Source organism: Canis aureus, chromosome 19 (genome assembly GCF_053574225.1).
Source record: "Canis aureus isolate CA01 chromosome 19, VMU_Caureus_v.1.0, whole genome shotgun sequence".
NCBI lineage: Eukaryota > Metazoa > Chordata > Mammalia > Carnivora > Canidae > Canis > Canis aureus.
The window spans coordinates 49,442,466-49,464,781 of NC_135629.1; the positions used below are offsets into that span (position 1 = coordinate 49,442,466).

The following is a 22,316-nucleotide window of genomic DNA, read 5'->3' on the forward strand; positions in this document are numbered from 1 at the left end:
GGACCATGCTTTTGGTGGCATACCGAAGGAATCTTGGCCTAAGTCAAGGTCACAAAGATTTCTTTGTACGTTTTAATCATTTTTGATTTTATATTGAGGTCTACAATCTATTTAGAGTTCCTTTTTGTGTCAGACAGGAAATGGGGCCTAGCTGCTGGTTTGCTCCTTCTTGCAAAGTGTCTCTCCTGTTCTCGATGGGGGGCTATTGCTGTTTCTCATGGAGTTAACAGCTGGCTCCTGTTCACCTGCCTGTGCTTCTCCCACCAGGGCCAGGGCAGGGCTGCAGGGGAGAAAACCAGAGGAGCCTGCCCAAACAGGATGTTGCCCAACCCTGTCAGGGCCAAAATCCAACCTCTAAGGCCCTTATCGGCACTTCCATCGGCAGTTCTGGGCAGTTCTGACAGAGCCCGGCCACAGGGCCTGCCACTCCACCCTGCCCCCTCCGGTAGCTCGGGGCTTGTACTGGGTCCTTGATACCCAAACAGAGCAAGGTGTCAATGGGGCCAACAGACCGCTGTACCTTCCTGGGGAGGCAGCTCCTGTCTCCTGGGCTTTCCCCTCCCGGGGCTGGCCTCTCGGTGACCCAGCTTCACTCCTCCCCAAAAACTCAGGCTAGGTTGTGTCTCCCCGTGCCCCCAGCCACGCCTGTTCCCGCCAACCTGGAGAGGACAAAGGAGCAGACATTCCTAGCAGCCCTGCCCAAGCCTGTCCTGGGCCACGGTGGGGCTGGGGACTCCCTGGCTCGTGGGGAGGGGACCAAGGAGCGGTCTGGCCTCCCGGCCCCTTGCCTCACCTGTGCCTCTCCCCATGGGTCCTGCTTAAGGGCAACAAACCGAACCTAGTGAGATGTGGGGAGGGGGTGGCAGCAGGCAGGCGGCGGCCCTGGCGGTAGAGCCACAGGCTTCGGTGAAAGACGAGCACACAGTGAGGCGGAATCTGGCCGATCACACATGAAATCTCTCTCTGTATGAGGGCTACTTCGTTGGTTTGACCATCCATTCTTCCTGTGAGCACCCTCCTCTGCTCAGAACCCTCCACGGCTCCCACCTTACTCAGGGTAAAATCCAAAGTCCACCCCAGGCCCACAGGGCCCTGCATGATGTGCTCTGTCGCCCCCCTGTCGCACCATGTCACCTCCCATCAACCGCCTCCACTCCCTCCCTCCAGCCACACAGGCCTCCTTGCTCTCCCCCAAACCCACCAGGCATGCTCTTGCCTCCGGGTCTTTGCACGGGCTGTTCCCTCTGCCTGGAACACGCTTTCCCAGATATTTTCACTCTGTCTGCCTGTCTTTGCTAAGATACCACCTCCTATTTAAAGTCTCAGCTCCCGGGGCACCTGGGTGGCTCAGGGGTTGAGCATCTGCCGTCGGCCCAGGGCGTGATCCCGGGTCCTGGGATCGAGTCCCACATGCTGCTCCCTGCAGGAAGCCTGCTTCTCCCTCTGCCTGTGTCTCTGCCTCTCTCTGTGTCTCTCATGAATAAATAAAATCTTTAAAATAAATAATGTGTCTCGGCCTTTCTCTGTATCTCTAATGAATGAATAAATACAATCTTAAAAACAAAAAAAGACTTTCCCTGCAGCACACACCGCCATCCCTGTATTTGCCTGGGATGTGAGCCCCGCCAGAGCAGGGGTGTTTCTGCCTCGCCCACTGCTGCATCCCCAGCACCCAGGCCGGGGCCCAGAGCACAGGACATGATCAGTACTCCCGGGAGGAAGGAATCATCACCTCCCCCCTTCCCTGCTTTTCGCACTAAAGTCGGTGGGGGCTGCTTACACCCCCACCCCCAGGAGCTTTCGCAGGACCCCAGCCTGACCAATGAGCACACCTCATCCTTTTTAGCCACCCTGACTGGCTTCTGAGTGACCCGTGACCCCAGTCTGTCCAATGAGAGGCAGCTTGCGGATTTTTTTTTTTTTTTTTTTTGATAGCACTGTTGGCAAAGTGGCTTTCTAATTTTTTTTCCTGGAGTTCCTGGGCTGATAAAAGATAAGCCAGGGGTTGTCCAGGCCGTGTTATCTCCATGGGACATTGCTAGCTGAACGTAAAGCTCCCCAGAGGAAAGCTTAGTTGAGAGGGGGAGATTACTTTGTTTGAGAGCCTGGATTCAGCCATTCCTGAAGCCGGAATTCCTTAGACTTTTCTTAAGCTAGTTTGGGTTTGGATTTTTACTGGTGACTTTTTTTTTTTTTAAGATTGTATTTATTCATGAGAGACACAGAGAGAGGCAGAGACGCAGGTAGAGGGAGAAGCAGGCTCCCTGCAGAGAGCCTCATGGGGGACTCGATCCCAGGATCCATGGATCACTACCTGAGCCAAAGGCATATGATCAACCACTGAGCCACCCAGGCACCCCTCTCTAACCTCTTCTGACTGTCTGGTCACAGGGGCCTCACCTGCCCACCCTGCTCCAGCTCACCGATCCTTGAGCTTTGTTCAGAATCCCCTGAGTCTATCCCCTGACCTGCTGTGAGGCCGGATGCATCCTGGCCTCTGGGGCCACTTATCCAAGGCCAGGACTCTGAGGTGACTGTAGATATCATGCCCATTTTACGGATGACGAAACTGAGCCCCAGGGCACTCAGCCAGGATATAATTAACGCAGCTTCTCAAAGGGATAAAAACATGATAGGCTAGAGAATTTTCAGGAAGGGAGTGGTTCCTGGGGAAGCAGAATAGTCAGGGAGGGCTCCCTGGAGATGTCAGTTTAGGACCAGAGCTTCGCAGACCTAGTCCCATCCAGAGGAGAGTAAGCCAGGCAAGGGGACCTGCAAGGGCAGAGGCCTGAAGTGGGGACCAGTGCGGTATGTTTAGGCCCCAGCTTAGGAGTAGAGGAAAGCAGGGAGGTGGCCAGGGTCCAATATTCACATGGCTACAAGGCCTGGCAGAGGGCACTGGTGGCGGCTGGGGCTGGGTGAGCTCCCTCCAGGGGCTGTCACCTCAGCACCCGCCAGGGTTTACCCCAGGAGGGCACTCATTTCTGATTGGCTTCATTCTGCTCACCCTCGGGGCCTCGTTCACTATGGCTTTGCCTCCATTTAATAGATGAGAAACCCGAGGCTCCCCCTCCTCAGGCCTGGAGTCATCAACTCCAGCCTCTCCAAGTATTGCAGCTCCCCAGGTAGTACAGAATCTTAGGACCCCGGGGCTCACAGAGGTCACTAGGGGCCCTTAAGACCAGCCCTCGGCCTCCTCCTCTAGGAAGTCTTCCCAGCTTTTTTCGGCCAAGGCCCTCCCTTCTCGAATTCAGCTCTTGCCTGTGTCAGACCCAGCACGTGGGTTCTCTGAGAGCAGACTGGCAGTTTTGGGTTTTCCCAACCCTGCCCACCTCCCCGCACTCCTCCGTACAGGGAAACTGAGAAGATCCAAAGTGGGGGCTGGAGGGACAGGAGTGGTGGAGGGGGTGGGGGGCTGGCAGCTTCTGGGAGGGGAAATATTTTGGTTCTCAGAAGGCTTGAGAATTGCCTGATTCCCAACCGATTAGGGGTAATTAACCCTTGGAAAGGCAGTAATTAAGTCTGTGCCTCTGAAACCATAATTAGAAGCTCCAGGAGGCTCCGCCCCCTCCCCCCAAGAGCCAGGCAGTCCCCAAAGCTGAAGGCAGCCGGGACTGGGGACTGGGGCTGCCTGAGACCCACAGCTTCCCTCATGGCACCCATGACAGGGACCTGAGAATAGCATTCATGGGACACGAACTCTTCCCCGTGCTGTCCTTTTGGGGGACGGTGCTCTTGGAGGCATGAAGGTAGGAGGACTGGACTCCCCTGAGATCTGGGGTGTGGGGCTGGGGACAACCCTTCAGAACATGACTTTCTGGCTGAGGGAAGCTGAGACAGAGATCCCAGCCCTAAAAGGAGTTGAGGATGCCTGGGACACAGGCTGGCCACAGGGAGGATGGGGGAGTCTTGGGGGGTCAGAGAGGATAGAGGATGCCCTCTGGTGGGGGTGCTCACCTCAGCCCAGAGGCATAGGCCCCAGGAGCCCGGCTGGCTCTGTGGTTATTGGGTCTCGCATGGGGGCAGCCAGGGGACGAGGTGGCGGCTTTGCCAGAAGAGCCGACCCCCTGTCCCAGCGCCCATGAAGTCCCTGGCATGGGCCAGCTGGCACCCTGAGAGCCCTGAGACATGCAGGTCCATGATTTGTCTCTCTGCCAACGATCTAGCCCCTGGCATCCCCCAAGGGCATATTTGAGGCCAACTCTGGGTGTCCCCAAGCCCTAGGCCACTCCTTGCACCTCATTTCCTCTGCAGTGCCCCTTGGTGGTACATTTGGAATGAATATATCAGAGGCAAGGGCTCAGAAAGTGAGGTGTGACATGTGGACTGACACTTTTCTCTGTGGGGGGGACACATGGTCCTGGGCTGGCATCGTGATTGGGTAGGGGTGGCAGGAGGGTATCTGTGGAGCTGGGTGATGATGGAGCACTTTCAACTCAGATTGGTGTTTATTCTCCACTCTGTAGTGTGGGGTCAGATTTGTCTCCAAAGGGGCCTTGACATCCTATCCCGGCTCTCCCTCAACTCTCAGCTCGGGCCACCCTGTCATCCTGTGCTGTCCAACACCCCAAACTCCTTTCTGCCCCCAGGTCTCTGCACTTACCGTGCCCTCCACTGGACGGCCTTGGCCCTGTCTCGGCATGGCTGGGGCCCGTCCCCTCAGGCCTCAGTGCGGACAGTGTGCCCCAGAGAATCTCCCCACTGACCTTATCCAGAGGAGGGTCCCCCTTCACAACCACTAGTTCATGCCTCTCTTTATTTCCTCCTTTAAACCACTGGGCCAGCCATGGTCTTATGGGTCGCGGCCCCTTCCTCTTCTGTCTTGGCCTCTGCTGGTAAGCTCCAGAAGGGCGGGGAGGTTTCCTGTCCTGTTCCTTCTGTGTCCCTGAAGCCGGGTATACAGTAGTAGGTGCTCAGTAAATGTGTATTGCCGGTGGTGGTTGGAGGTTAAATGGAAGACACGGTTAAGTGTGGGAACAGCGCCTGGGAAAAGGGGGACGTAGAGCAGAATTTCACGGGCGGGAGCTGTTTCCATTTCGGCTCGGGGCCCCGGGTACCCTCCGTGGGGAGAAATCCGAGGCGACCCACTTTCGCGGAGTCGCACGCACCTCGGCCCGGTGGCCCACAGGTGGCGCTCGCTCCCCGCGCTGCAGCGGCGGGAAGCGCGGTGGGGAAATCCAGCGCCCGGCGGCGGGGGAGGCGCCTCCAGGCCGAGCCCGCGCCGCAGCCGCCTGCCGGCCTCAAGCCCTGGGACCCGGGACCAGCACCTGGGGCCCGAGAGGCGCGGGGACGGTGTGCCGGCGGGCTGGGGGGAGCTGAAGGCTCCGGGCCCCCGCCTGCTCCTGCCCCCCCAAAACTAGCGAAGCGGCCCCAAGCTTGGGGGAAGGTGGGGGACAGGTGCAGCGCTCACCGTGCACCCCTCCCGCCTTAACCCTGCCCAGGCCGGAGCTGAGCAGAGGGCTCCGTCCCCAGTGGGCCTGGAGCACACTCCTGGAATAGTGAGTGGGTGGACCCCCATCTTGCAGATGGGGAAACTGAGGCTTGGGGAGGCGACATGGCTCGTCCAGGTTCACGGAGCCAGAAAACGGGCAGAAAGCAGCTGGAGTGCTAGGTATGTCCGACTCCTGGTTCAGCTGGTTTATAAAACGTGCAAAAGTGATTTCTTAGTTACGCAAAGTGATATAGGAATCTCTTTTGGAAAGCAAAAGTCTTCCCTGACCTTCCCCCCCTCAGGTGGAGGGGGGTGGGGGGGTCCCCTTCCACCCTGCTTTCTCTGTCTATGCATACCGCGGGGGCGGGGGGGGGGGGGGCATCTGGATTTTCTTTCTTTCTTTTTCTTTCTTTCTTTCTTTCTTTCTTTCTTTCTTTCTTTCTTTCTTTCTTTCTTTTTCTTTCTTCTTTCTTCTTTCTTTCTTTTGATTTTATTTACTTATTCATGAGAGACAGAGACACAAGCAGAGGGAGAAGGAGGCTCCCCACTGGCAACCCAACAAGGGCCTCGATCTCAGGACCCGGGATCACTCCCTGAGCGGAAGGCAGACGCTCAATCACTGAGTCACTCAGGTGCCCTGGGCATCTGGATTTCTAGCTGGGTCACTGGCCACACACTTCCCCTCTCTGGGCCTCAGTTTCCTCATCTGTAAGACGTGCACAATTGTCACTGAACCATCTTCCAGGATGGCTGTGAGGATTGAACGAGTTATTCTCATGAAAAGCCCTTGGATGAACCTGGTGGAAAGGAGGCCTCCAGGCAGTGCAGGTCCTCTCTGGTGGTCTACACATCCCGGTGGGAAATACACCAGGCTGGAATGTACCCGCTGCTTCTCTACTATGAGGGTCCAGCACACGGTGCCTCTCTGTGGTCTGAGGTGGCCTGTGAATCCCACTGCATGCTCTTCATTTGGCTGACGTGTGTGCACTCGGCTTTTTCCACATGGGGGTCAGTGGGTGTGCCAAGGTGTACAATCCACTGGGTTCCTGTGGACCAGGGTTTCTCAGCCTCAGCACTTGACATCGCAGGCCAGATCTGTCTTTGCTAGGGGGTGGGGAGGGGGCTGTTCTGTGCACTGTAGGGTTTTTAGCAGCCTCACTGGCCTTGACTCATGAGATGCCAGGAGCATCTCCCCCTCCTCAACCGGGACAATTAGAAATGTCTGCAGAACTTGCCACACCACCGCCGCCGACAGGCAGGATCACCCCCTTTGAGCACTGCTGCAGCGGACCTTGCTGGCGCGTACACACGCTGGCCAGTGCACACTTGTGCATTCGTGCTTCTCTGTGGGCGTCTTGGTTTGGCCCCCCACAAGCTTTCTCTGACACGAGGGTCAGAGGGCATATGGTTTATTTGGGAAATAAAATAGATATTTGTGGGCAGTCCCGGTGGCCCAGCAGTTTAGCGCCACCTTCAGCCCAGAGTGTGATCCTGGAGACCCGGGATCGAGTCCCACGACCGGCTCCCTGCACGGAGCCTGCTTCTCCCTCTGCCTGTCTCTCTCTCTGTAATAAATAAATAAAATCTTTTAAAAAATAAATAAAATAAAATAAAATAGATATTTGTGCATTTGGCCCCAGATTCCTGTGGTGAAATCCTTCTCCCCTCCAGGTGATGGTATTAGGAGGTGGGACCTTGGGCAGGTGACTAGGTCATGGGCGTGGAGTGTAGAATTAGTGCCCTTGTAAAAGAGACCCCACGGAGCTCCTCTGCCCTCTTTCTGTCGCCTGAGGTCACGGGGGAAGGCGGCTGTCCCAGTGTCGCTGTCTGCTGTCCATGTATGCGTGAATGCGGAAGAGGGCCCTCTCCCCTGAACCCCATTGTGATCTTGAACTTCCCAGCCTACATGCAGGGAGAAGAGCAGGAGCATTTTCCCCACCGGGTCCCTTCTGTCCCTTCGTGGGCCGAGGGGCTGCTCCTGGGGGGCACCCGTTCCCACACTCCTGGCTTGTGGCCATGTGCTCTCTGCGGTCGGTGGGGGCCCAGATGTGGTCGGGGCCTGGCAGCATCTGCACGGGAGGTGGGGGGTGCTTCCTCCACCTTTTGTGTGGCTGACTGTTGGGGGGGGCGGGGGTGTCCCTGGGCCGCCCGAGCCCGGCCGTGCCAGCCCACCCCGATTTCCGCAGCCGGCTGTGTGTATATTTGGTGTGCCAGTGTGTGTTTATCTGCCGTGCATGTGTTTGCGTCTGTATTTATCTGGCGCGAGTGTGCACGTCTTTGTTTTCCCTTCTGCTCCGTCTCCGCAAACGTGGGGGAAACTTCTGTTTTTAATCAAGGGCCAGAATGGTCTCGTCGCCATGCGAGCAGTGGCGTTATTAATTAGGCCGTTTGGAAATGATCTTTCCCGGTGTTCCCAGAGATCGGGCCTGGTGGGGAGGGCGTGCCCTGCCCCGGGGACCCACCCAGAGGTAGCAGCAGTAGGGAGGTGCCCTGCCCCTGCCTCGCGTGCCCCCAAAGGGAAACTGAGTCACCTGGCTGCACGAGGCCTCTCCGTGAGCAGCCAGGGAAAGGAGGCGTTACGTGCAAGGCATTTTTACATGCTTAAAAGCTTGATGAGGGATCCCTGGGTGGCGCAGCGGTTTGGCGCCTGCCTTTGGCCCAGGGCTGATCCTGGAGATCTGGGATCGAATCCCACGTCGGGCTCCCGGCATGGAGCCTGCTTCTCCCTCTGCCTGTGTCTCTGCCTCTCTCTCTCTCTCTCTGTGACTATCATAAATAAATAAAAATTTATAAAAAAAAAAAAAAAAGCTTGATGAGCTCCGCACACACACCCACACCGACGTTTAAGGGAAAGGATTCTCATCCTGTTTACAGATGAGGAAACTGAGGCTCAGGCGTGGGACTCATAGCACATGGGTCTCCAAAGCTCGTCTCCTCGTTCTTTCAAATGGCAAACACTTTATTCATTTTTAAAAATATTTTATTTATTTACTTATTTTAAAGAGAGAGCGAGTGTGGGAGCAGGGGGTGGATGGGAGGGGAGAGGCAGAGGGAGAAGGGGAGGGAATCTGAAGCAGATCCTGTGCTGAGCGCAGAGCCTGATGCAGGGGCTTGATCTGTGATCAGGCCTGAGCTGAAACCCGGAGTCTGATGTTCAGCCGACTGAGCCACCCAGGCGCCCCTCACCTGGCAACCATTTTTGAAACTGCCTGGGGCGGCTTGGTCCCCACCTGTGTCTCAGTGTCCCCTTCTCATCACTAGGAACCCATCTCCACTAACCAGCCCAAGCCAGTCAGAATGATCCATGTTTCTTGGCAGGGTGCCAGCTTTCTCATATTTTCCGTTCTCAGATTCTCCAGGCCCAGGGGCCTGGCTGGCTCTGCGAACACAGATATTAATTAGCATTAATTAATAACCCCTGAGGAGTGAGGGAGCTGCCTGGAGATCCCTAAGCTCTGAAGGACCTGGAGGCTGACTTGGGTCCCTGGTGTGTGGCAGTTGGAGGCTGAGGTGGGCCCTAAGGTGGGCGAGGGCTCCAGCCCCTGGCTGCTGGGTCCCAGCATGCTCCAAGAATGGGGCCCATGGGTGGCACCAGTTGGGCAGCCTTGATCGTCCGAGCTCGGACCCCAGAAGTAGAGACTTGGGCCCTGTGTGGTCCTGTGGCTACAGAACAGCAACTGGGCTGGAGGGGACCCTATCCTATTTGCCAGGAAATGGAGCCCAGGCTTCCCCAAAAGGCCACATGTTTGGCTCAAATCCCTGCCTGGACACCTACTGGGTGCCATTAGTCAAGTTACATACCCTCTCCTTGCCTTGGCCTCCTCGTTTATGACATGAGTGTAATTTCTGCCTTGCAACATTGTTGGAAAATATAAATGACTGTGTGTGTATTTCATGGCAGGTCCACACTGTCACCGGGGAAGTCATAACCAGTAGCCACAACTGTGACAAAAGGCCACCAGGACCGACTCTGCTGCTTATCAACCGAGTGACCTGGAAATAGGGACTCAGTGTACCCAGGTATGAGTCTCCTTATCTGTAAGATAGGGCTTACACAGTATGGACTTCATACTATATACATATAATTTTTGGACTGCAAAAATTGAATAAAATGATACCCCTAAAATAATTAGGGCAGTGCTAATAAATACATTATAAGCACATAACGATGAGTGGCTGAGCAGAGAGAGAAGCCATGATGGTGCTAAAGCATGGAGGTGTGGGGTTAGGGCAGGAGGGGTGCCTCCCGATTAAGGCCAACTTTGATCACGAAAGGGAATCAGACCACCCTTATGATTAATCCCAGGGCAGTGTTGCAGGCTGAGCTGTGTCTCCTCAAAATATATTCAGGTCCTCACCCCCAGTGCCTCGGAATGTGACCTTATTTGGAGATAGGGTCTTTGTAGGTATAATTAGTTAAATTAAAGTTAGGTCATCCTGGACTTGGGTGGGCCTTAAATCCAATACGACTGGTGTCCTCATTAGAAGAGGAGACAGGACCCAGAGAAGGCCATGCAAAGACAGAGGCAGAGGTCGGAAAGCTGGCACATCCCGGGGCTGACGGCCACCAGAGGCCGGGAAGGTGGCCTGGGACCTGGGGCAGATTGTCCCTCTGCGCCTCTGGGAGGAGCTAGCCCTGCCCATGCACCTGCCTTGGGATTTCTGGCCTCCACCCCTGTGGGAGAATCAATCTCTTGTTTTCAGCCACCCAGTGTCTGGTACTTTGTTTTGTCAGCCCTAAAAATCTGAGATAGGCATCTATCTCGTGTTTTCTGAAGTCACATGGTGTCCCACAGCCCCGTGGCTGATTTCCTCATCCTCTGTGGATGGACACATGGGTGGTTTCTCGCTTTGCCTGGTCGCAAACAAGCCTGCCAGAAACATCCTGGCTCCCACCTCCATGCTCCAGAGCACTTATTCCCAGGAAGGGAACTGATGGTGGAGGCTTGGCACAAGGCCCATTTGAATGCATGCTGCCAAGCGCCCCTCTCAGAAGTGCCAGGAAGTTCACCCCCCGCCCCTGCTCTGAAGGGGGGCACCCCAGAAGTTTGTTTCAGACGTGGGTCAGAGCTGCCCAGGGGGTGGTGCAGCATGGTTGAAATGGTGCTTCTGTTTTAAGGAGAGCCCAGAATTCTCTTGTGACCCATCCTTTGGGTGCTGAGTAGTGAAGAAACTCTCTTCGACTTCCCTGCATCTCACTCGAGGTGGTGGTGGGGGGAGGCGAGAGATCCTGAGTGCAATGGATTCTGATGGAAGGTGAACCCAGAAAGCACGGGCAGGGGAGAGAAGAAGTGGGGAAGGGAATGGAGGGCAGTCCGTGAAGGTTTGCTCACGAGTGAGTCTCCACCGCTGGCAAGTGAGGCTCAGTCCTGCTGGGGCTGCTGAGACACCAGGTGGATCACATACCTCCTAGAACTTTCCCACGGCAGGGGGTGGGCGAGGGGGCTGGGGTATTTATCCACCGCTCCCCATCAGTCATTAGGCAAGGGCTGCTCCAGCAAGTGTGCTCGCTCTCCAGAACTTTCTGGTGGCCTTGGGAATGGCCTGGCTGCCAGGGGCTGGCTGTTGGAAGAAGGAGGTCAGCGTGCCCAGGAGTGCCACGGGGATGCAGGTGGGTGCTGGCATTCTGGGAAAGCAGAGAGAGATGATGAACAGAAAAAAATAAATCACAGGGCACGTTTAGAGGGGGATGTGTTGAAGAAAAAGAATCAATTAGAGCAGGGCAAAGGTAGGGTGACGATGCTGCGGGTGAAGCTCCCTAACACCAAGCTCCGCTCCCAATAGGAGACTAATAAATAAATGTTCCGCGCTTCTCTCTGGTCCGTGAAGAGTTGGCAAGGGGGGGAGGGGGGGAGAAGAGAGAGAGAGAGGCTGGCCGGTGTGGAACAGGCACCTGGGCAGGGTGGGGAGGGAGGGAGGGAGGGAGGGAGGGAGGGAGAGCCTGGTAATGATGCTGAAAAGTAATCGGCCCTTCTCTCTGGGAGGCAGTGAAACTCTAATTAGAATGAAAATGTGGTTTAATGAGGATGAAAACGGTAATTGTGCTGGGCAGCACGGTCCCCACGGGTGCCACTTTCCCAGGGGGCTTCTCTGGGCCTTGAAGGGGCCAGGGTAGAGACTTGGAGATGAAGAAGGGTGCTGATGGGGCCTCAGTTCCTCCCCTGAGGGCCCACCCAGATGGCACCAGGTAAACACTGCCCACCTGCCCCTGGGGCTGGTTCCAGGTGCCCTGGGGCCCTGTTTTCTGTCCCACACCTATCCTCAACAACAATACAGCAGTGATGCTGAAATGCTGATGTGGTTTATTGAGCACCTACTATGTGCCGGACACTATTCTGACCCTTTTACAGAGGCTCATGCATATTGTCGTAAAATTATCCCCATAGATGATATATACTATATATTATCTATCTATCTATCTATCTATATCATCTATAAAAAGTGGGTGAGAAAAGTAGCCCCAGGTAGCCAGGGGCTTTCTTTCCTGAGCCAGGTAGGTGCTGGGGGCCCCTCAGGGTTGCCAGCCATTGAGGCCAGGGACCCCTCATATAGTTTCCCTGACCATGCTTGAGATGCCGCCCCTTCCCCTCTGTCCCCTGCTTCCATTCTACTAGAGGAAGTGGACGTGGCTGGGTGGGCCATAGGGGTGACTGATCTCCAACTCCTCTTACCCTGGAGGAAGGATTGCACTGGGCTGCAGAACCGGCATCAAACCTGAGACTCCTGACTCCTAGGCCTGAACTTCCCTGCCCTGGAAAGCTGAGGTGTTCAAATGTCAGTTTGGTTAAGACTGAGATTTATAAGATCTCAGGGTCTCCACTTTTGCTTCTAAAGGTACCAATAAAATGCAGTTGGCCACAAGGACACCTCAGAACAAAAACATTCATTGAGGCCAGGTGGACAATGAAGCAGACTTGTCTGGCCCTTCAAAGTGATCCTAGGTCAAAGAAGATTAGATTCTTGGCCACATGTATGGCAGATAAAGTGTTAAGAACCTTAATATACAAAGATCACTTACGAATCAATAAGAAAAAGACAAATATCCCACATGTGAACTTGGCACAGGGCATAAGTAGAAAGTCCACAAAGGAATGATAAAAAGACACAAAACCTCTTGCAAGGATGCACAGTATGACCATTGAGCAGCTAAAGACTCATTGTTACCTGTCAAGCTTATCAGCATGTGTGAAATTTTGGGTATACATACCTGTGGCACTCTCATGGGAGTGTAAATTGATACAACCTTCCTGGAGGGCAGTTCCAGATCTCTGTATTAAATGTTTAATCGTGTGAACTCTCTGTTCACACAGAGTCCATCTCTGGGGATATGCAAAGATCTATAAAACATAATGCAGGGTAGTGAAGAGCCCCATAATCAGACAGCTGGGGTTCCAGTCCTTGCTGTGACATCTGTGAGCTGTGTGCCCTCAGGTACATGAATTAATGTCACAGAGTCTCCATTATCTCACCTGTACATTGGGCATATCATGAGGACTCCATAAGATAATGTGTATGAAAGGCTCATTTTTTTTTAAAGATTTTATTTATTTATTCATGAGAGACACAGAGAGAGAGAGGCAGAGACACAGGCAGAGGGAGAAGCAGGCTCTGTACAGGGAGCCCGACATGGCTCTCGATCCCGGGGCTCCAGGATCAGGCCCCAGGCTGAAGGCGGTGCTAAACCACTGGACCACAGGGGCTGCCCCTTTTTTTTTTTTAAATGCTCATTTAAGGCCTCACCAACCACATAGTAGATGCTTACTATGATCACCAGGACAAAAACCCATACAGAAAGCTGGAAAACAGTGAAAGTGTCCCTGCCCGGGGGGTCAGCTAAATACGCAGCAGAAAGCGAAAATGAGCAAACCTAGATTCATTGACACCATGTGACCTCTGCAACATATTAACAGAAAAACAAAAAGAATCTCAAAACAAAATAATGGCCATATACTTAACACACAATAAATCTTTAACATATGGTAAATATGATATATGATACTCAAGGTTTATATAAGACATTTTAAATTAAATTTAGGTGCTATAACAGTTACACACGAAAATATCAGTTGTTCAAACATTATACGAATTTATATTTACTTCATATAAAACCTACACAGGCTTTCAAATAGCAAGTGACTCTGTTGAGTTTCTTCCAAACAGATATTCAGGGACCCAGCTAAGTTCAATTTTTGGATATGCCGTAATTAACATGGGACTTCAAAAAAGGAAGAAAGAAAAACAAAAAAGAACACAGGTTTCAAACATCGTATATAGCCACAGATTTCAAGCATTTTTTTTTTTTTTTAGATTTCAAGCATTTTGACCATGAATCAGAGCATTAATTTTTCACATTGCAATGTAGTCTCACCCAGGTTCAGAACTGAAGCGAAAGTTTGATGGGGAGTAATATTTATCCTATCTCTGTGCACTGAGCTCTGACATTTTCTATTCTCTTCTGTTCCATTTTAAAAGGCGGGTCAAAAAAAATAAAAAAAAATAAAAGGCGGGTCGTTCTCACAAGTATAATGTTTTTCTCTTCAAGGCTCTGGCTGATGTCACCAGACTGCAAGGTAGTAACTAGGAAAAAGGGTTGGAGGGGACAGGGGAAAGAGGGTGTGACTTGACTTCACACCCATTCATGGGTTGTGGTGTGTATGTGTGAACTCATGTGCATGTGTGTGCATGCATAAATGTGTGCATACATGTGTGCATACAGGTATGTACGAGTGTGCATGTGTGTTGGGATGAGGGAGAGGCAAGTGAGGCAGTCACCTCAGAGCAAAATCTAAGGGGGTGTCAAAAAACTCAGCCATCAAGATAAATATTTTAATGCAAGATATTTTTTAAAGACTATTTATTATAGAGAGAGAGCACGAACAGATGGGGGGCACAGAGGGAGAGGGAGAAGTAAATTCCCCACTGAGTAGGGAGCCTGACGTGGGGCTCGATCCCAGGACCCTGAGATTATGATATGAGCCAAAGGCAGATGCTTAACCGACTGAGCCACCCAGGCGCCCCTTTAATGTAATATTTTAAAAAATCAAAATAATGGAAAAATCCATAGGAGCAAAGTGCCAAATTTTTAAATGCAGCCAGGATCTGGTCCTGGCTTAAAAAATCAGCCTCACTCACTTCACCCTAATCCTGGTCCTCAGACATGCATGAGTTTGTATGTGTGTTTGCATGCATGTGTGCACATGTACATGAGTATCCACGGGCATGAATACACACGTGTTTGCATGCTTCTAGGCACTTATGTGTGTGATGTGTGCATTGCATATGCATGACTGCAAGCATGTGTGCATATATAGGTGTTTGCAGTCATGGGTGCATGTGTGTGTGTGCACATGTGTGCACATACCTGCATGCTCAGAGAAACATCTAGAAAGATGTCCTTCAAGCTAACTATACTTTCTTCGAGGAGGTGAGATTTCAGGTATTTCTCTCTCTTTGTACTTGCTTCGCTTTATCCCTCCGGTATGTGTTATCTTGCAACCAGAATAAAATCAAGAAAGCCAATTTCATTATGGCAGGAAGGTCTTAGGCAGAGGTATTTCCCTCGGGGAAGCCTGCTGAGAAGGGAGGAATCAGAGAGATCCCCAAATTTACTGACCATCAATACTTGCTGATGTTGGGGATCCCTGGGTGGAGCAGCGGTTTGGCGCCTGCCTTTGGCCCAGGGCGCGATCCTGGAGACCCGGGATCGAGTCCCACGTCGGGCTCCCGGTGCATGGAGCCTGCTTCTCTCTCTGCCTGTGTCTCTGCCTCTCTCTCTCTCTCTCTCTCTCTCTCCCCCCCTCTCTGACTATCATAAATAAATAAAAATTAAAAAAAAATAATTGCTGATGTTCACTGAGCATTTCCCCGTGCACCAGGAACTATGCTGGGTGTTTTCATGTGTCCTCTCTGTTCTTCACTCGCGGCTGTCTGTGGAAGGTGCACACTGCCGAGCACATGTTTGTTGAATGAAAAAGTGAATGAGTCCATTATCCCGCCCCTGGAGCCCCGACTGCTCTCCTTGGCCTTAGCCTTTCCCTCTGCCTGGAATGCCCTTCCAGATGGTTCTCATAGGGCCAGCTCCTTTTAGACTCCAGTTAATGTCACCTCCTCCAAGAAGCCCTCCCTACTGAACTGTTTACACCAACCCATCAGCTTATTCAAATTCTCTAAATGGGCAGCCCGGGTGGCTCAGCGATTCAGCTCCGCCTTCAGCCCATTGTGTGATCCTGGAGACCCGGGATCCAGTGCCACGGGTCCCACGAGTCCCACATCGGGCTCCCTGCGTGGAGCCTGCTTCTCCCTCTGCCTGTGTCTCTGCTTCTCTCTCTCTCTCTCTCTCTGTGTGTGTGTCTCTCATAAGTAAATAAATAAAGTCTTTAAAAAGAAATTCTCTAAATGGCACATTTCTTGTTTTTATCACTCATCTCTCTGCTGAGGACAGACCTCACCTCTCTAGTTCACCACTGTATCCCCATTCTTCATTCTCAGTGCCTGGCATATAGTAGGTACTCAGTAAACATTTGCTGAATACAGGAATGACATCCATCTTATTACAATTGAGGGAATTGAAGCTCAGAGGTTCAAAGTCCCCTGCCCGAGGGCACTGTGTTTTTCAGATGATGAGACCAGAATTTAAACCCTTGTCCTTCTGATGCCAGAGCCTAGGCCGTCAACTAGGACACTGCTCTCTCCTCCAGATGGCACCAGACTGTGTGCCTGATGCTCCTACGTGTCCTCTAGGTCCCCAGGGGTTGCTTACAAGTGGACCTCCTGCCAGGAGAGGCCCTGGGAATGAGGGGAACAATAGCTTCTGCTAATTGAGCACCTACTATGTGCCACTGAGAGAGGCTCAGAGAGACTGTGCCACGTGCGAGAGTCCCACAGCTGATCAACAAAACATGGCCTGTGTTGTGGGTTGAATTATGCCTCCAAAAAGATATGTCCAGGTCTTAACCCTTGAAACATGTGAATGTAGTCTTTTTTTTTTTTTTTAAGATTTTACTTATTTATTTGAGCCAGAGAGAGAGTGAGAGAGAGAGCACGAGTGGGGAGAGGGGCAGAGGGAGAGAGACAAGCAGACTTCCTGCTGAACAGGGAGCCTGACGACACGGGGCCTGATCCAGGGACCCAGGGATCATGACCTGAGCCAAAAGCAAACACTTAACCAACTGAGCCACCCAGGCGCCCCGTAAATGCGGTCTTATTTGGAAATGGGGTCTTTGCAGAAGTAATTAAGATAGGAGCAATATAAGAGCGTCCTGGATTATACAGGTGAGCCTAAATCCACTGACAGGTGTTCTTATAAGAGACAGAAGAGAAGAGAGATGGGAAGAAGGCCATATGAAGACGACGCTGAGATGGGGTGGTGGAACAGCAAGCCAGGGAACACCAGAGCCTCCAGGGACTGGAAGAGGCCTGGAAGGATCCTCTGCTACCACCTTCAAGGGAACACGGCCCTGAGGACACCTTGATTTCAGACCATGTTCTCCAGAACTGCGGGATAATGAAATTCCTGTTGTGTTAAGCCCCCTAGTCTGTGGTCATTTGTCACAGCAACCCCAGGACACGAATACAGTTGGTTCTCGCACGACTTAGCATAACCGTTGTCAAATGTACAAAAAAAATGGAAAACACTGCCCATTTGTACACCCACCACCTAGAGTCCATAGTTGACGTTTGGCTTGATTTGTCATCTGTGCTTTCATCCATCCACCCACCCTCCTCATTAAAATTTTTGTGTATTAAGAATTAATTTTTTAGGGATCCCTGGGTGGTGCAGCGGTTTGGCGCCTGCCTTTGGCCCAGGGCGCGATCCTGGAGACCCGGGATCGAATCCCACGTCGGGCTACCGGTGCATGGAGCCTGCTTCTCCCTCTGCCTGTGTCTCTGCCTCTCTCTCTCTCTCTGTGTGTGACTATCATAAATAAATAAAAATTAAAAAAAAAAAGAATTAATTTTTTAGAGCAGTTTTAGATTCACAGCAAACTGGTGGGGAAGGTACAGAGATTTCCCATATACCCTCTGCCCCACCAACACACAGCCTCCCCCAGTATTACCAGCCCTTCCCCCAGGGGATGCATGGGTTACCACTGATGAACCCACAAGCACCCGTCATGGCCACTCAAAGTCCCCAGTGAACATTACAGTTCCCTCTGCGGGTTGTACATTTTATGGGTCTGGACCAATGCAGAATGACACAGACCCACCATTATAATCCCATACAGAGTATTTTCCACTGCCCTAAAAACCCTCTTTGTTCCACCTGCTTATCCTTTCCAGTCCCCACCAACCACTGATCTTCGTTTGGTCTCCATAGTTTTGCCTTTTCCAGAATGTCATATAGTGGGAATCCTACAGTACCGAGAGCCTTTTCAGAGTGGCTTCTTTCACTTAGCAATACACATTTAAGTTTCTTTGTTTTCATGGCTTGATGGCTAGCCATCAAATATTAAATAATACTTCATTATCTGTATGGACCACGGCTGGTTTATCTGTTCACCTCATTTTTTAGGGCATTTTAAGGTAAAAAGTCCCCGCCTCCTCCCCCATTTATTTTAACACAGTGGCCAAAGGGATTTTTTTTTTTTTTAACAGTCAGATCATACTCCTGACCTGCTCAAAACTTTCTGGAGGACCCCATATCATTTTTTAAAAAGATTTTATTTATTTATTCATCAGAGACACACAGAGAGAGGCAGAGACACAGACAGAGGGAGAGGCAGGCTCCCGGCCGGGAGCCTGACGTGGGACTCGATTCCAGGACCGGGATCACGCCCTGAGCCAAAGGCAGACGCCCAATGGCTGAGCCACTCAGGCATCCCTGGAGGACCCCATCTCATTAGAGTGAAACCCAAAGGCCTTGCTGTAACCCTGGCCTGGCCATCACCAACTACAGTGTACCTACTGAGAGCTTAAAGATGACTATTCCGAATTCAGATATGTGCTCCAAGTGAAAACATACCAGATTTCAAAGACTTAGTACAGAGAAAAGGATGTTAAATATCTCCTTTTTTTTATTTTTTATTTTTTATTTTTTTTATTGGAGTTCAATTTGCCAACATATAGCATAACACCCAGTGCTCATCCCATCAAGTGCCCCCCTCAGTGCCCATCACCCAGTCACCCCCACCCCCCACCCACCTCCCTTAAATATCTCCTTAATCATTTTTTATATTGATGTGCATGTCAAATGGATAATACTTGGCCTTATTGGGTTAAATAAAATATAGGATTGCAATTAATTGCATCTACTTATTTTCTACTTTTTAAAGTGTGGATACCGGGAAGTTTTAAATTGCCTCTGTGTTCTTGTTTGTGGCTTGGACGGATTTCTGCTTCCCGCGCTGGTTTAGGGTGTCCCCTCCAGGAGCGCGGGTTGGAGGGGGGGAATGAGATGCTCCATTGATGCTTGGTGGGTGAATGAATGAATGAACCCACGTCCGAATGGCACCAAAGAGGTGGCTCTAAGTCAAAGGTTTATTCGCCAAGGAAGACCTCCGCTGCCTTTTGCGGAGCCATCTGGGCTCCCGGTGGCTCTTCAGTGCGGGGAAAGTGGGGCGCGCATGGGCAGGCTCGTCCCCAGGCAGCCCCTGCAGGCTGGCTGGCCCGCGGCCCCCCTCCAGCCTCCCGCGCGAGGGCACGTGTCAGTGGCGGAGAAGGAGGGGTCTCGGGGAGGGGGACCAGCTCCCGGCGCGCAGCTGCGGAACAGGCTCCGCCCGGCGGGGTCCCCTCCCGGGGGCTGCGCTGGCGGGAAGGGGCCGGGCTGCCGGGCAGGCGGGTCGGAGCCGGGGTGTCTGCTATCGACCGCCCAGGCCGCTGCAGGGAAGCTTTTAGATGGGCCAGCGCGTCCCGCCGGGGGGGCTGGGGGAGCAGGGGGGGGGGGGGGCTGGGCTTTCCCCCTCCCCTACCTGGGGGCGGCCGGGGGCTTCCACTGCTGCCGCACATCCGGCCAACCAGGCCTGCAGGCTCTGCCTCCGGGCTCAGGGGGGAATCCCACTGCCTGCACACCGGGGGTGGCACCACCTGTCCCCGAACTTCCCCGAGAGGCCTTTTACATCCAGCAGGTCCCGCTGCCTGCGTGCCCGACACGTGCGTGGGCCCTGGGCCCGCCGCCCACCAGAGTCTGGGACCTTTCCACCCAGAAGGTCCTAGAGGGATCCCAGCCCTCTCACTGCCCACCCTCCCCCACCAAGCACGCTTCTGATTTCTATCTCTCCGGGTTAGTCTAGCCTTCTGGAGAATTTCGTGCAAATAGAACCCCACAGCGCGGCCTCCTTTGTCTGGGTGCTGCTTCTCAGCAGTGGGCATCCCGAGATTTACTAGTTCCCAGTATCTGCTGTGGACTGCTCCGTGGAGGGAATGGACCTCAGCTTGTTCATCCGTGCTCCTGTCGGTAGACATTCGGGGCGTTTCCAGCCTTTTGGCAGGAATGAACAAAGCTGCTATGAACATTTGCCAACAGATCTTTGCGCAGACATATGTTTTCATTCCTCTTGGGTAAATACCCAGGAATGGAATTGCTGGGCTGTCGTGTGTGACTTTAAACAACAGAAAACACCTGGCAAACTGTTTTACACACACCAGTGGCGGTTGAGAGTTCCTCTGCATCCTGCCAACACTTGGTATTGTCGGCCTCTGATTTTGGCCACGTTGATGGCTTGCAGACTGGACCAGTGGTGTCACCTCTGCCTTGAATCCCTGCTTCTGCCTTGGGTCTCCCACGGTTATTTCTCTCCTTCTCTCCCTGACCCTAGAAATCAGGTGCATGGTTTATCTTTATTATTTCCCTTTATATCATAGAAAATTTTCACACACATTCAAAAAGAGTGTGAAGAGCCCATATGGCCCGGTCACCTGACTTCTCTGATCATCCACATTTTGTCCATCTTTTTTCATCTCTCACCTCCCAACTTTTTTTTTTAATGGTCTATTTTTTTCTTAATTTTTTATTCATTTATTTATGATAGTCACAGAGAGAGAGAGAGAGAGAGGTAGAGACACAGGCAGAGGGAGAAGCAGGCTCCATGCACCGGGAGCCCGACGTGGGATTCGATCCCGGATCTCCAGGATCGCGCCCTGGGCCAAAGGCAGGCGCCAAACCGCTGCGCCACCCAGGGATCCCTTTAATGGTCTATTTTAAAGCAAATCCCACGTCCCATATTATTACTTATTTCTATAAGTATCACATGGAACTTCTCAAAATTAAATCAAATGACATCGTGGCCTGCCTTGAAATAGTCCAGTGGCTTCTTACTGCTCTTAGAAAAAAATTACAGCCTCCATGTTCTACTCATTCCCTGTCTTCAGTCAAGAAGATTGTCCACTCGCATTGTCCTTGTCCTAACCACATTCCAGGTTTCCTCTTGCCTCAGGACCCCTGCACGCACATGCTATTCCTCTGCCCGAAATGCTCTTCCCCCAGATAGCTGTGTGGCTCCTGCATCTAAGATGGTCTCCCATCGTCTGCCTTTCAAATGGGGGCTGGACTACTGACTTCTAACCAATAGGATGTGGCAAGAGCGAGGGTACGTCATTTCCAAGATTAGGTTGTAAGACTGTGACTTTGGTCCTGCTGGGCTGTCCCTCTTGCTAGCATTCTCTCTTGTCCCCTTTCTTACTTGCTCTGATGAAGCCAGCGGCCGTGACGTGAGCCATCCTACAGAGAGGTCTATGTGGCAAAGAAGGGAGAGTGGTCTTCAGCTAAGGGCCAGAGAGGAACCGGATTCTGCCAACAGCCCCGTGTGTGCACTTGTGAGTGGATCTTCCCCAGGGGAGCCTTGAGATGACCATACCCCCGGTGGACGTCTCGACTGCACGCTCAGTGAGAGGCCCAGTCCAGCTAAGCTGCACTCAGATTCTTGACCCACAGAAGCCAGAAGATCACCCATGTGGTTTCAAGCCGCTAGATTTGGGGACGATTGGTTAGGCAGCAGTGGGTAACTAACACAGCTCTCTCACTTCAGGCCTTTGCTCGAAAGTCACTTTCTTCACACTTAAGGCCTTCCCTGGCCACCCCATCAAAACTGCTACCCCACACCAGCACTGTCCATTCCTCTTCCCTGCTCGATTTTCCTTATGGCACTTATCACCTTCTATTTTATTTACCTAATTCATTGGCTGCCTTTCCTGCCCCCCGCCCCCCAGCACCCCGCTAGAACATTAACTCCTTGAGGATCGGGTCCTGGCTTCTGTTCTGTTCATTGCTGTATCCTGGGTCTTAAAACACTGCTTGGAACACAGTAAACCATACTGGATTTCAAGATACACCTACCACTGACCCAACAATCACACTTCTAGGTATTTACTTCTCAAAAATTAAAAGCTGGGTCTTTTTTTGTGTGAGAGAGAGAGAGAGAGAGCAAGAGCACATGCGCAAGCAAGGGGTGGAGGGAGGGGCAGAGGGAGAGAGAGAATCCTAAGCAGGCTCCATGCCCAGTGCGGAGCAATGCAGGGCTTGAGCCCATGACCCTGAGATCAGGACAAGAGCTGAAATCAAGAGTTAAACATTAAGCCCACCGAGCCACCGAGGCACCCCTGAAATCTAGGTCTTAAACAGATATCTGTATGCCCATGTTCACAGCAGCATTTTTTTAAAAGTTTATATGGTTTTTTTTAGTAATCTCTACACCCAGTGTGGAGCTTGAACTCTCAACCCCAAAATCAACAGTCACATGCATCTCCGTCTGAGCCAGACAGGCGCCCCCACAGCAGCATTAATTCACAAGAGCAAAAATGTGGAAGCAACCCAAGTGCCCATCAACAGATGAATGGATAAACAAAATGTGGTGCATTCATACAACGGAATATGGTTCAGCCTTAAAAAGGAAGAGAATTCTGACCTAAGCTGCAATACGGATGAACCCTGAGGATATTATGCTGAGTGAAA

At 52.2% G+C, this 22,316-nt stretch overlaps 1 long non-coding RNA gene across 1 annotated transcript; it reads left to right on the plus strand.

Annotated features, from left to right (window-relative positions):
- Positions 1-5,220: 5,220 nt before the first annotated feature.
- On the plus strand, positions 5,221-17,183 carry LOC144289353 (uncharacterized). Its single transcript, XR_013357269.1, has 3 exons — positions 5,221-5,611; positions 9,333-9,451; positions 16,725-17,183. It is a non-coding gene; the product is annotated as an uncharacterized LOC144289353 (long non-coding RNA).
- Positions 17,184-22,316: the final 5,133 nt, after the last annotated feature.